The sequence below is a fragment of the Notothenia rossii genome, assembly GCF_949606895.1.
Source record: "Notothenia rossii genome assembly, chromosome: 5".
Lineage (NCBI taxonomy): Eukaryota > Metazoa > Chordata > Actinopteri > Perciformes > Nototheniidae > Notothenia > Notothenia rossii.
The window spans coordinates 60,129,464-60,144,360 of NC_136903.1; the positions used below are offsets into that span (position 1 = coordinate 60,129,464).

At 40.6% G+C, this 14,897-nt stretch overlaps 1 protein-coding gene across 1 annotated transcript in view; it reads right to left on the reverse strand.

Annotated features, from left to right (window-relative positions):
- The window catches only part of tmem74b (transmembrane protein 74B), a 41,498-nt gene extending 39,469 nt beyond the window's left edge, over positions 1 to 2,029 (reverse strand). Inside the window, exon 1 of the mRNA XM_079683353.1 lies at positions 1,810 to 2,029. The gene's annotated coding sequence lies outside the window, so the exon portion shown is untranslated. The remainder of the gene's footprint in view (positions 1 to 1,809) is intronic.
- Positions 2,030 to 14,897: the final 12,868 nt, after the last annotated feature.

Below are 14,897 nucleotides of genomic sequence, written 5' to 3' on the forward strand. Positions count from 1 at the left end.
CTTCGTTCCCTCTCCCCCTCTACTCTGACCTCATCGGTGCTCTCAGCCCTCCCTTCCTCTGACTCGTTCCAACTCCTGCCTCCAAACCCTGCTGACGAAACTCTCCTCTCGACTCTTTCATCCTCTCTGGAATCTCTCTGTCCTCTCACATCTCGGCAGGCTCATCAGTTCCCTCCTGCTCCCTGGCTAAATGACGCACAGCGCGCTAATAGAACCATCCTTCGGGCAGCTGAGCGGAAACGGTGGAAATCCAAACACCATGACGACCTCCTAACCTATCAGGCTCTCCTCTCCTCTTTCTCTGCTTCAATCTCTCAGGCAAAAACAACTTTCTTTCAAGATAAGATCCAATCTTCCTATTCCAATCCCCAAAAACTATTTTCCATCTTTTCCACCCTCTTAGAACCCCCCAAAGCCCCTTCCCCCTCCTCCCTTTTTCCAAGCGACTTTGTTAACTACTTTGAAAAAAAGGTTGATGACATTCGCTCTTCTTTTTCTGACTCACCTTTACTCACTGCTGGGTCACGAGACCCTCCCTTCACCCACACACTAACTTCCTTTCCCCCTCTCTCTCCAAGTGAGGTTCTTACCCTCATTACTTCTGCCCGCCCTACCACCTGTCCTCTGGACCCTATCCCCTCAAACCTCCTTCAGACTATCGCTCCTGATATTCTACCGTTTCTCATCCATTTCATCAACACTTCTCTAACTTCTGGTCACTTTCCAAACAGTCTCAAGGAGGCAAGAGTAAACCCTCTCCTAAAGAAACCCACTCTCAACCCGTCCGATGTTATAAACTACAGGCCTATCTCTCTCCTCCCGTTCCTGTCTAAAAAACTCTCCTGTTATCACCATCAGAAAAACCTTCTGGATCCGCACCGGTCTGGTTTCAAGGCAGGTCACTCCACAGAAACTGCTCTCCTCGCCGTCTCTGAGGAACACGGCTAAAGCAGCCTCCCTCTCCTCTGTCATCATCGTTTTGGACCTGTCTGCTGCATTCAACACGGTGAACCATCAGATCCTCCTTCGCACTATCCAATAACTTGGAGTTTCAGGCTCTGCACTTTCCCTCCTTGTGAGGGAATAATTCTGTCTTACTTCTAGATATTTAAACCTTCTGCCTGTTGACGTTTAACACCAACCCTGATGTCTGTTATCTCCTTTAAGGAATGTGCTGTTGCACTTAGTCTCAGTTTTATGACCGGTCAACTATCGGTCACAGAGCCTAAGAGTATCTCCAGAATGTTGGAGATATCGCCAGTGTTCCCAGCAGTGGCGGCGCCAAAGATTTTCTCTAGGGGGTGCTGTGGGGTAGCTTGACGTTTCATAGAGGGTGCTCAAACATTAAGGGTTTCCCATTAATGCACCAGCGCTACAGTTGAATGTTCTACTGCAACACTCCCCACACGCACACACAGTGTACCCGCGACTGTTACAATGAAGGCTTGACAATCAGCTCACGGCATAGGGGCAGGGGTAAAGTGCTATTTTTAGAAGTGGGGAGTGGACCTCACCTCCTATAGGAGGGTCCTCACCTCCTCTAGTGGGGTCCGGGGGAATGCTCCCCCGGGAAGATTTTTTTTTAAATATTGAAGTTAAAAGCATCAATCTGGTGCACTTTGAGAGCAAAATGAAGAGATCTATGGATACATCTCTCAACACCCATATGAAACACAACTGTAGACAGATTTCTATTTCTTTATAGATATTTTACAAAACACTCCCCTATTAAAACAAACCGTTTGAGACCCACTGAGATAACTAGACTAAAGTGAACTATCTAAACACTGAGAGAGTCCTTTACTTCACCTGAGCTGAGGTTATCAGAGACTCTCAGTCTGACAGGAGAGAGTTCTCCCTCCACCTTGTTGTTGAAAAAGCTTCTTATATCCGTTAGCTTGGCTACCTAGCGCCAGATGCTAACCACAACGATCTCCGGTAGATACGGTAGATACCCACAGGTGCGCGAGCTCTCTTACTTGCTCGCGCACGCACACAAAATGGCTCGTGCCACACACACACACACAGAGCAGAGCTTGAATGAAACACAGAGACCCAGAAGTAAGCTACTTGTACTAACGAGGCCTATTATGTGCAGAATCCCTCTCGCTTTCAGGTGGTTTTGATTGAGTGTCCACACGTGGACGTTTAAGGAGTAAAAAACTATACATTTTTCACTTTGCTGTTAGCAAATAATTTGGCGCTCTAGCTAACAGGAAGTCACTCAATTGTCACTAAGTAATTTAGCCTATGGATAGGTCACAAATCTAATGGGTGCTGGCCATTGGCCTAATAATATCACCTGTGTTGGCTTTATGTTTTTGGTCAAAAATGTTTTCGTTTCACATTTGCATTGATGTAATCAATACTTTTCCTAATTTAATTGAATAAAAATAATTATAATAATTTTCAACAAAAAAACCCCCACATATTTCTTGGGGGTGCTTAGGGGGTGCTTTTGGCAATCCCCTAGCTCCCCCCTGGCGCCGCCCCTGGTTCCCAGGTGTTTACTTACCATCCCCCAATATGTGGATTAACTCTCTGTAAACTATTTAAAAGGTCTATCAGAGAGAGGCTGGTCAGATTTGACATGGCAACCCACCAGTGCAGTCAGAATCTCTGGCTGCTGTGACTTGTGATGTGAATTTCTCCGGCCGATACTTGTAAATAAACATCATTGTTTGACATCAAAGCTCCAACTCTCCTCGTGTCTCTCTGAGTCCTGACTCTCCATTGCTGCAGAAGTTTCCCTTACACTCCTCACCTCATACCTCAAAGACCGCACCTACAGGGTAACTTGGAGAGGGTCCGAGTCCGACCCTTGTCAATTAACTACAGGGGTTCCTCAGGGCTCTGTCCTTGGTCCCCTCCTCTTCTCCTTGTACACAAACTCGCTCGGATCGGTCATTAGCCCACATGGTTTTTCATACCACTGCTATGCTGACGACACCCAATTAATTCTGTCCTTTCCCCGCTCAGAGACCCAGGTCGTCGCACGCATCTCTGCTTGTCTAGCTGACATCTCTCGGTGGATGTCTGCTCATCACCTCAAGCTCAACCTTGATAAGAATGAACTGCTTCTTCTCCTGGGAAAAGATTGTCCCACTCTTGACCTAACAATCAACATCGGCCCCTCTGTTGTTTCCCCGACTCAGATTGCAGGAATCTGGGTGTGACCCTAGATAACAAACTGTCCTTCACTGCAAACATCGCTGCTACAACCCGCTGCTGCGGATACACTCTATACAACATTAGGATACGTCCAGGCTCTCGTCATCTCACGCCTAGACTACTGCAACTCCCTCCTGGCTGGTCTACCTGCATGTGCCACCCGACCTCTGCAGCTCATCCAGAACGCAGCGGCTCGTCTGGCCTTCAACCTTCCTACATGTTCCAATCCCACACCACGCCGCTACTCCGCTCACTTCACTGGCTTCCAGTAACTGCTAGAATCCACTTTTTCATTTCATTTTATTTGTATTAGTCCCGCTCATGGTACGCAAAACCAAATATACAATAATTGCCACAAAACATGACTACCAAAACACCATTGAGCGAAAAGGAGCAGGGAGAAGAATAAAATCTTATGTGACCTGCCCCTTTCTAAAAAAAACAAATAAATACAAATAGATGGTCTGCCCTTCATAATAATATTTGTTTTTTTCGTTTTCACAGCCAAACATAACAGTATCTTAGGATACTAAGAGAAACTCAAAAAAAATACTTATTTCCCACTTAACGGTTAACGGAAAGAAACAAAACAACACCAAAACATCACATGTATAAGGAAAAGAAAAGAAAAGAAAGTGCAACACCCTCATCTGAGTCCTACTGGAGAAGAAGGTGGAAAGTGACGCATGATCAGGGGCGCCGTAAGGGGGTGAAAAGTTAGGAGGATTCTAAGGGCCCGTGACTGACGGGGGCCCCGAAATGTTTAGAACATTAAGAAAAAAATGTTTAAGTAACCTTTCATCAATCCTCAAGAATTAACATTAATAGAACGTTATATTGATAAAGTACTCACTAAACTTACGATTAATTTAACTTATTTTCTTCCAACAGTTAATTATCCAAAGCCTCTGTACACCCCCTTCTATTTACATGTAATGGTTTGGTCCTGCCTCCAAACGCGGTGCGGCACCGGCACTTGCAGAGAGTGAAAACATGTGAGGAGGGATACTAGTACTTAGCCTACACTTGTGTTGTACGATGTCTCAACGACTCAAAAAGTCAGGCTCTAAGAAAAGAAGAGAAAGGAGAGAAAGACAAGAGAGAGGGACTAAAGGGCGACAGTATGTCACCCAGTTTTTCACAAGAAAAGGTATGGTCCATGAGTGGTGGAAATTATTCTGTTAGCTAATGTTTTGTTTTTACTAAACTGACATTAAGTAGACTACTGTTAATATCTTTACAGAAAATTCAGAGGTTTTTCATTTCACTGCTCTTTTAGCTGATATTTAAAGGTAGGGTAGGTAATTCACTTCAGAAACACTTTTTGTTATATTCCACGGAATGCTCTTAACATCCCGATAGCAATGAATATATTAAATGCTTTGACAATAAATACATACAAACATTTCATCTGTGGAAGCCGTGGCGCTTTAAAAAGCACGACCAATCATCTGAGCCGGCCCGGCTAAAATAAATGGATGGCCTACCTGCCTGTCAGCCTTCCATCTGTGCACAAACTTATATTGTGCCCTCATTGGTCATGTGCGCATTTGTGTGTGTTGGAGGAGGGGCTCTGTAAGGAAGTCTCAAGGAAGGGGCAGATTTTTTTCGGTTGTGTATTTTCAAATTCTAGCGCACTCGAGCTGGTTTTTCCATTCTGACCTCCTTACCTTTAATAAATGCAGGCACATTTTTAGCGCCTATTCATACTAAATCATTTGTCCCTCCCCCTGGTGCCAGGACCAACAGATCCATCTCTAAGCTCAGCAGCTCTGTCCCCCCATAATGCTGAACCTGAACCAGCTTTTCTCCCAACTGAAGGAGGTGAGCAGCATTGTGTTCAATGACATGAAACTTAATATATTTGAAGGGAGACTATATATATATATCTATCAAAACCAAAAGCTAACATCTAATTTTAATTATACATTTCAAACACAGTATTTTCCCACATAGCCAATGATCTATATAAAACAAAAAACTGCTTTTAGTCTATTTGGATGATGGACAGTTTGAAGCGGTGAGTGAGTCTGTATTAGGTAAACTACATGTTAATCACCGACATTTTGGTTATGATATTAATACTAATGTTATTATATTGAAGAAGGGGTGGGGAACCTCCGGCCCCCGGGCCGTATACGGACCGCTAGACCATTTGGTACGGCCCTCGAGGTAATTTATAAACAAAGTGGCCTGTGCCTGGTGGTGGGGCCCAATGTGATATATTTTCATGGGGCCCAAAATCCCTGGCGGCGCCCCTGCGCAAGATGATAATAATAACAATAACAATAACAACAACAACAATGGCAATGGGACCCGCAAATACAGAGGAGTCATCACATCAAAGACATCAAAAACATGAAGGACCAGAGTACATAGACTTATTCACATTCTGCTTCATATAGTCCCATCTTTCTTAATTTATACAACTTCTATAACTGAAAAATACAATTCTTTAGATCCTTTTGTTGAGAATTCCACAATTATACACCAACCACCGAAATACACATTTGTTTAAGAGTAGTCCTTGCATATGGATGCTTAAAATTTAATTTCCTTCTGTGGTCTTCCTTGTCTGATCCAAAAACAAACAACTGTTGTAAATATGCTGGTAACATTCTGCTTTTTGCCCTGTGCATTACTGATAATGTCTGCAGCTCAGATATGTCTTTGAGTTTCAAGAGTCCTGACTTAAAAAACAGTCTGTTGGTGTGTTCTCTTGAGTCAGCTTTATGAATTATTCGTACTGCCCTTTTCTGTAATGTTGACAATGGCTTTATGTTGCTCATATACGTGTTGCCCCACACTTTTACACAATAAATGAAAAATGGCAAAATAAGTGAACAGTACAACATCCTCAATGCCTTGTAATCTAGCAAATACTTTGCCTTGTTTAGAACAGTAATATTCCTAGATACTTTCGTTTTAACATGTGCTATGTGTGATTTCCATGTCAGGTTTTCATCCAGCGTCACCCCTAAGAATCAAAATTCAGAAACCCTTTCAATAAAAACTCCATTAATGGACAGTGAAATGTTTTCATCTTTTTTTATATTAGCAAAAATCATAAACTTCGTTTTATTCAAATTTAGAGTTAACTTATTTTCATCAAACCATCTTTTAAGTTTGACCATTTCATGTCCAATAAACTTTGCTAAAATGTTTAAATCATCTCCTGAACAAAATACATTTGTGTCGTCTGCAAACAACACAAATTGCAATAATTTTGACGTTTCACATATGTCATTGATGTACAAAATAAAAAGTTTAGGCCCTAAAACCGAGCCCTGCGGGACACCACATTCTATGTTCATACACTGATGGACTGCCAGCAAATTCCACATATTGTTGTCTGTTATCTAAATGACTTTTTAACCAATCTAGAACTATTCCTCTCACACCATATGAATGTAATTTCGAAATTAATAGGTAATGGTCTATGGTGTCAAATGTCTTTTTTAAGTCAATAAATACACCTATTGTGTATTTCTTTCTTTCTATAGCTGTTGTAATTTCTTCTGTTATTTTCATTAAAGCTAAAGCTGTAGATCAATTTTTCCTAAATCCATTTGGACTCTCACTCAACTCATTTTTTTCAATAAAATTATCAAATTTTTGGACAAACAATTTCTCAAGGACCTTTGAAAATTGTGAAAGCAAGGACACTGGTCTGTAGTTGGTAAATTGGCTTTTGTCCCGTTTTAAAAAGTGGGATAACCTTAGCTATTTTCATGCTATCTGGAAAGATACCTGTCTGAAATGAAAGATTAAAGATGTAGCTTAGCGGTTTAATTATGCAGTCAATAGTCGTTTTCACTATTGTCATGTCGATCCCATCACTATCTGTCGAAGTCTTATTTTTGCATTTGTCTACAATGGATCTAATTTCAATTTCGTTTATCTCTCCCAGAAACATTGACTGCAACACTTTACTTCCCCCAATTCCGCCATCCTCTTTTTGCCCATCGTGTTGTTTTGGAATAGTCTTTGCAAGATTAGGTCCGACATTTACAAAAACAGAGTTAAATTCATGTACCACTTCATTCATGTTTTTCACGACCTTAATTTTGTCATCAATGAAGTGACTGGGCAGGCCAGTGGATACAGATTTATTTCCAATAACATTATTTAAGATTTTCCATGTGCCCTTGATATCATTTTTCTTTTCTTTTAACATATTATTATAATATTCTCTTTTTGCTTGTCTCATGATAACTGTCAACTTATTTTTATATGCCTTTTATTGCTTTTCAATTGCCTTTGTCCTACATTTTATGAAGTCTTTATAAAGGTTATTTTTCTTCTTGCAAGCATTTTGTAAGCCCTTGGTTATCCAAGGCTTTTGATGATAAGTACCTTTATATGTACGGAGTACAGTGGGACAATGTTTGTCATACAGTGATATGTAGATTTTTAGAAAGGACTCATATGCAGCATTTACATCTTCTACATAAACCCCTCTCCACTCTTCCTTTAAGAGGTCACTCCTAAATTTGTCTTTTGCTTCAGCAGTCCTTACCCTGACATATCTACTGCGAGTCTCTTCCTTCTTTTTCTTTAATTGTCAATCATATGCTACAAATACAGGTAAATGGTCGCTTATATCATTTATTATTAGCCCACTCTTAGCACTGTTTTCCATGACATTTGTAAAGATATTGTCGATCAATGTTGCACAAGTTGATGTTATTCTACTGGGCTTAGTGATTAGGGGATAAAGCCCCCTGCTGTACAATGTATCCAGAAAATCAGAAGTTGTTTTGTATTTAGATACATTTAGAAGGTCGATGTTAAAATCCCCACAAATAATACATGTTTTATTTTCATTTAAGCCATCCATTAATACTCCTAAACTATCTTTAAAAAGTTCTACATTTGATCCTGGTGCTCTATATGCACAAGTCACAACAACATTTCTCTTCCTTTCCATTTCAATTTCTATAGTTATGCATTCCATTAAATCATCAGTCTCAATTGAAATTTTTTCAACCAGTGTGCATTTTAGGACGCTGTCCACATAAAGAGCCACACCCCCTCCTCTCTTATTGGTTCTGTTGATATGGTGTAGAACGTAACCCTCAATTTGGAAATCAGTGACTTCGTCTTTATTTAACCAAGTCTCCGATATGGCAATTACTTTGAATTTACTTTTAAATGTATGTAGGTATTCAGCGATCTTATTAAAGTTTGCATACAGATTCCTGCAGTTGAAATGTATTAAAGAAAATGTATTTTCAAGTCCAACATTGTCATTAAATTGATCATCGGTATAATATTTACACGAGTCACTTATATGATTGAACACATGATTCTCTGAATCGACATCATAATCAAAATTGTACATGTTATACTCTGTGTTGTCAAATCTGGAAAAGATTCCGAGTGGCTCAGTCATTTATGTGTTGTTATTGTTTTCCATGTACGTCTGCAAGGAGTTAACTCCCTCCACACATACCTGTTCATTTCTTTGCTCTTTCATGCCGATCAAGCGAGTAAATTAATGTCTTTACGTCCGACATCAGCTCACATCCTGGGGTTCTCCGGTTCCTGGAGCAGTGAGTCTGCCATCCTGAAGCCTGAAGAGTAGACTCCAAGTCCGGTTCTCCTGCTGGACTCTCCATGTTGACACCATACTCCAGTAGACCATGTGCCGCATCTTGTGGGTTGTTAAACACCCTGAATTTTCAATTTTTCTCGAATAATTTCAGTTTAGCAGGGAACAGAATGCGGGATTTGATGTTTCTTTCCTGGAGCTGCTTCCTTACTTGTCTTTATTTTGCTCGCTCCTTGAACACTTGGGTGGTGAAGTCCTCATCAAAGAAAATCCTGCAATCTTTCACCCTAATGTAGGGTTTTTTTGCCCAGGCGGCTTGTAGCACCCTTTGCCTCATGTTGTAGTTTTGGAAGCGGACTATTCATTTCATTTCAAACCTTTATTTAGACAGATTAGTCCCTTGAGATCATCGATCTCATTTACAAGGGAGACCTGCATCATTTAGTTCCACATGAAACATAAAAACAACATACAAACAACAGAGGATATCATATTTACATATTCAACATTTACAAATACCCAGAGTGTCAGAAAGCATTTCATTTAGACATGCCTTAAATACATTCAAAGAAATAAAAATGCTCAATTTCAATTTTGCCTGTAGACTGTTCCAAGCAAGTGGAGCTGCGCACATAAAAGCTGTCTTACCTAAGACAGTCCTTACTCTTGGCACATCTAACAAGACTATATCCTGTGATCGCAGACAATAGCTGCTTGCAACTTTCTGCTTTATCAATGAACAGATATAATACGGGAGTTTGCCCAACATAGCTTTATAGATAAAAGTGTACCAGTGACTGAGCCTCCGTACAATGAGTGATGGTAAACCTGCCTTGGTATACAATGTACAGTGATGAGTAAGTGCTTTACAGTTAGTGACAAATCTCAGAGCACTATGATACGCAGCATCTAGTTTGCTTAGGTAGTTGGCAGGTGCATTCATATACAGCAGATCACCATAGTCCAGCACAGGTAAAAAGGTCACAGTGACTAGCCTTTTCCTGGCCTCAAGCGAGAAACAGGACTTATTCCTGAAAAAGAAACCTAGCCTAACCCTCAGTTTTTTAAGCAGGTTATTGACATGAAGTTTAAAAGAGAGACAGTCATCAAGCAAGATACCAAGGTATTTGTAACAGGCAACAACTTCAAGTTTTGTTCCTTGCGTTGATACAATATCTAAAACAGGCTCTGGTGACTTTTTAGCTTTTGAAAAGAGCATTATCTTGGTTTTATCCACATTTAAAAGAAGCTTTAGTTCAGAGAGCTGAGTCTGAATAATGTTAAAAACAGCCTGTAATTTAACAACCGCCTCCTGAATGGAGGTACCTGCACAATACATCACGGTATCGTCCGCATAAAAATGTAAAGTAGCTTCATCCACATTTTCACCTAAACTGTTGATATATATGGAGAATAAAAGTGGACCTAAAACAGAACCTTGAGGAACACCATTAGCAATGTTTAACCACTCAGAAGACAGCCCATCAAAGTGAACACATTGGGACCTTTCAGAGAGGTAGTTCACAAACCACCCCACTGCATGGCTGGATATGCCAGTACTGAGTAGCCTCTGTTTTAAGACACGATGATCAACGGTGTCAAACGCTTTGGAAAGGTCAATAAACAGAGCTGCACAACTCTGTTTATTATCTAGCATACTAGTAATATCATTTACCACTTTCATTGTTGCAGTGATGGTGCTATGTTTCTTCCTGAAGCCTGACTGATGTTTAGACAGGATATCATTTATACATAAAAACTCCTTTACTTGTTCACTCACAAGTCGTTCGAGCACCTTAGCCAAAACTGACAATTTAGAGATTGGCCTATAGTTATTTAAAATAGTTGCCTCCCCTCCTTTCAGTAGAGGCAGGACATAAGCAGACTTCCATACTTTAGGAATTGTATTTGTGCTGAGGGAGAGGTTAAAAAGAGAAGTAAGAGGTGGAGCAATAAAATCTGCAGCTATCTTTAAAAAGAAAGGTTCTACGTTGTCCGGGCCAGCCGGTTTCTTAGGATCTAACTTGGATAAAGCTTCATGGACAATACCAACAGTTAAAGGAGTAAAACTGAAAGGGTTTTCCAGACCACATTGTTCAGAGTCAAGGACTGGAGCGTTCACAGAAGCAGAAGCACAGTCAGTGACAGAATCAAACAGAGAGCCACAAGAGACAAAATGCTTATTAAAGCAATTTAGCATGGTGGCCCTGTCTGATATAATGCCAGATGCTGTGGTGAGGTACGGAGGTAGCTCATTTGGGATATCACCAGTGGAAATCGATTTTATGGCTTTCCAAAATTTACTAGGATTATTCAGGTTTTCTGTGGTAACTGACAAATAGTACTTTGACTTAGCACTTTTGACATTTGAAGTAAAGCTATTCCTTAGCTGCCTAAAGCGTAGCCATTCTACCTCTGAGCCTGATTTCCTAGCCTTTGCCCAGGCATTGTTTCTCTCATGAAGGAGACTGGACATTTCAGCAGAAAACCAGGGATTGTTTCGTCCCTTCACTCTAAATTTACGCAGAGGTGCATGTTTATCTATAATTTTTATAAAACCAAGATAAAAATAAGACCATGCAGTTTCTACATCAGCACACAGATCGATTTTTCCCCAATCAAAATCAAACAGATCATGTAAAAAACCCTGCTCCACTAAGTGTTTTTTATCTCTCTTTGTGATGATGCGTGGTTTAACTTTTTGGACCTTAGTGTCCCTAATTGTGGCTACAACACAGTGGTCACTCACATCATTAGCAAATACTCCCACAGATGAGTATTTATATGGAACATTTGTTAAAATTAGATCAATTAAGGAGGATTTATTTGGGGACTTAATATTTGGGCGAGTAGGACTGTCTATAATCTGAGTAATGTTCAAAGAGGTACACAGGTTTTTAAAATCCTCTGACACAGAAGTTAACCAATCCCAATTAAAATCACCAAGCAGCACTATTTCCTTGTAGGAAAGTTGAGATAACAGTTTTGCCAATGAAGATAAGGAGTCCTTGACAGCCGAGGGGGCCCTGTAGCAACCCACCACCATGACCTGTTGACCCTTTGTTACTTCGACATTCACAGCTAAAAATTCTAGTTGTTTACTAACAGATTTGGAAACCATTTTTGTTACACAAAACTTATTTTTCACATAAATGGCAACGCCACCACCTTTTTTAGGACGGTCAGTGCGATATACATTGTAACCATTTATGTAAATGTCAGAGGCCAAGATCGATTTGTCTAGCCACGTTTCTGATAAGACAATGACATCAGCATCAGTTGAACTCGCCCAAATACGGACAAAATCTAATTTAGGTAACAGACTGCGCACATTTAAATGAATTAAACCTAACCCCGATCTAGAACTAAAATCAGCAGGAGTAGCTATTTGACTAAAACTACCAGGTGGACCCGGATTTGGCTGTACATTTCCTGATAGTAACAACAATAAAAATACCAAGCACCTTTTCCTCTTAATCAACACATATACATTTTCAGCTGTTCTAGAGTCACCAGCAAACTTCGCAAAAGTGAGATTAGAGTTCAAAAAACAATTCTGAAGGACCATTGTGGCAGGCATGTGAGAAAGACAGACATTTGACGAAATGAATGTCCGCGACAGTGCAACTAGCAATTGTTTGTGCAACCCATCCGAACCTGTACAGGGGATGTCCACTGCGGGCGGCAGAACGGACCCGCATCCAGCAGAATTGTCAGGATGACTAGCGAACTTCTCCTTGTCCAGCACAGTCAAAAAAAGGCACAGCAGAAACAGCAGAAACACGACATTTGCCATTTTCCCAGTCCAGCTCAACAGCATCCACGATGTTCCCGAAGCAAAACCACGTCAGGACAGCAGCAAGGAAATAGGCAATCAGCAGTGTGGCAACACTCCGGTTTCTCCGCGGTATCTCCAGACCAGGCCTCCCCCGCACAGTAGCACCCAACAGGTGGGAGTAGGCCTCTAACAGCAGGTGGATAGCGGCCTTCAGCCGTGGGAACCACCACCAGCAGAAGCAGAAATGGGTGGACGGCAGGCCCTCAAACCGCGGCAGATCCTCCACAGATCAATGGCGTTAAAGATGGAACATAGATGGACATAGATGGAGCCTAAGCCGGAGAGCTAGATCTATGCTAACAGATGCCAGATGCTAACAGGTTCTATTATTGATCGGGGACGGTCGCTGTGCCCAGTGAGATGCCCCGTTGCCCGGTGCGCTCTGTCAATGGGAATTTCGCCGCTCACATCCAGTTTCTCACGTATTAAGTTTTCCACAAAATCCATCATGCTATTTCCCTCACATTTTTCGGGCACTGAATAAATCCTCAGGTTGTTCCGTCGTTCCCGGCCTTCAAGTTCCTCACATTTATTTTCCAGTTGCTTTTGCATGCGTAAACTTTGAAGGAGTACTTTTGTCATACCGATTTCACGGTCTTCATTTTCTGCGATTCTTAATTCTGCTGCATCCGCTCTTATTTTCAGCTCTCCGAAGCCTTCTCTCAAGTCGTTTTTTTCCTCCTTCAATACTCCAAAATTACAAGCAGTTTCCATGCGGAATTCTCTGATTTATTTTAATATTTCAGAGAGGCCTTCCCCTCCCTCCTCAGCAGTGGCGGCCGGCCCATAGGGGAGCTAGGGGCGCCGCCCCACCTCTTCCCACATAAATTTTTTTTTTTAAAAAAAAGAATTAAATTAAAAAATATATATTTAAAAATATATATATTTAAAAAATATATATATTTTATATTTTTTATTTTTAATGAACAAGGTAAATATCATACAATTGGTATCAGTAAAATGTATAATCTACAATAAAATCTTGTTTAAAATTGTGTTATGATGTCTAAAGTTACTGATAAGTCACATGTTTCCTGCCTGGCCTTGCCCTTGGCATTAGTTTATCATTACGGGGCGCTGCCCCCGAGCCAAACAGCAGCAACCAGCACGTTGCAAAAGTCTCAATAGTAAACTGTGCCGCCGAAACATAATTTCAGCCAATCAGCGCCGTCAAATATTTTGGTCACGAGGGCGCTCACGTTGGCGCCCACGTTGCTTACGTGCGTTGACGTGAGTTGTTTTTTAGACTTGTGAGGAACTGGGGTAGTATCTATAGTAACGCAGTGTAGGCGGAGCCATGACGTCATCTTCAATGAGCTCCCCATTGACATCAGGACAGCAGAAAGCTTGCACATCTTCCGGTGCTGTAAACTGAAAACTCATCTCTTTCGACTCCACTTCGAGCGATAGAATTACTAAAAAAGCACTTATATACTAAAGGACTGGCTTATCTAAAGCTAGTTGAGTAGCACTTGAAATGTTTTGGCTCTATGAACCTTTCTTCTAGTTTGTATCTTGTTAGAAATTAAAATCAATGTTTTGATGGTATAATGAAGCTTAAACATACAGTCAGTTTAACTGCTGTTTTATACTGAAAAAAACAGAAATTCTCATGCACAAACAGTTGTTAAGCTTTTATTCTGAAAATCCTTCATCTCCGGTTAGCATTTAGCATGTGGCTAATAAAGTATTTCCTAAAGAGGTGAATTTAGTAGCGAAATGACATGGAGTGATGCACACTGAAACCTACTGATTTAACACTACAACTATAGATGTCGAGATACTACCATGCTGAATATTAAATGAAGGTACAGTTTATTTGAATACATTATTGTTTACAGATGTGGGTAGCCTGTGACAATATCCGGAACTCCATCGGAACCCAAAATGCCATGAAGTATTTCCAGTATTTTTAGAGTATTGATTACAGCGTTTAGAATGTGTTAAATGAAAAGTGATGAAAGAGAATATGAGGAGAAGAGGCGTGTTTAAGTATAGATTGAATGTAAAATGTCAAAATCCTCTGTTATGTGTGACATCGGACATTAGTGAAAGGAGGGCGGAAGATTACGCCACAGCTGCCATTGAAGAGGAGGAGCCAAATGAGATATACAGGACTGTCTCAGAAAATTAGAATATTGTGATAAAGTTCTTTATTTTCTGTAATGCAATTAAAAAAACAAAAATGTCATACATTCTGGATTCATTACAAATCAACTGAAATGTTGCAAGCCTTTTATTATTTTAATATTGCTGATTATGGCATACAGCTTAAGAAAACTCAAAAATCCTATCTCAAAAAATTAGAATAGTTCCTCAGACCAAGTAAAAAAA